The sequence below is a fragment of the Arachis duranensis genome, chromosome 2 (assembly GCF_000817695.3).
Source record: "Arachis duranensis cultivar V14167 chromosome 2, aradu.V14167.gnm2.J7QH, whole genome shotgun sequence".
Classification (NCBI taxonomy): domain Eukaryota; kingdom Viridiplantae; phylum Streptophyta; class Magnoliopsida; order Fabales; family Fabaceae; genus Arachis; species Arachis duranensis.
This window is the reverse complement of record NC_029773.3, coordinates 50,641,331-50,642,160: the sequence shown is the minus strand read 5'-3', so window position 1 is coordinate 50,642,160 and position 830 is coordinate 50,641,331.

The following is an 830-nucleotide window of genomic DNA, read 5'->3' as shown; positions in this document are numbered from 1 at the left end:
ATGATTCAAACATTAAACCTTTCTCAACAGAAAAGGCAACATACTTGAAATGTTGAATCAAATCATTAATTGGTAGCAAGTGTCTTTGAAAAAGGGAAGAAATTGATTTTGAAAAAGATTTGATTGAAAAATTGATTTGAAAAAGATTTGATTTTAAAAAGTTTTTGAAAACTAAAAAAAATGATTTAAAAGCAAAATCTTCCCCCTTGTGCCATCCTGGCGTTAAACGCCCAGAATGGTGCACATTCTGGTGTTTAACGCCCAAAATGCTACCCTTTTGGGCGTTAAACGCCTAACCAGGTACCCTGGCTGGCGTTTAAATGCCAGTCTGTCCTTCTAACTGGGCGTTTTAAACGCCCAGCTTTTTCTGTGCAATTCCTCTGCTGTATGTTCTGAATCTTTAATTCTCTGTATTATTGACTTGAGAAGACACAAATTAAAAATATTTTTGGATTTTTAATAATAAGGAATAATCAAAATGCAACTAAAATCAAACAATGCATGCAAGACACCAAACTTAGCAGTTTGTATACTACTGACACTAATGAGAATGCATATGAGACACACAAAACACTCAAGTCAATTGAATTCAAAGATCAGAGCACGAAAATCATCAAGAGTTACTTGAAGATCCTTAAGACACATGAATGAATGCATGCAATTGACACCAAACTTAAGATGAGACACTAGACTCAAACAAGAATTTTTTTTTTTGGATTTTATGACTTTGTAAAATTTTTTTGTGCTTTTTTTTTCGAAAATAAAGTGGAAAAAGGTATCAAAATTCTTAATGAGAATTCCAGGAATCATGCAATGTTAGTCTAAAGCTT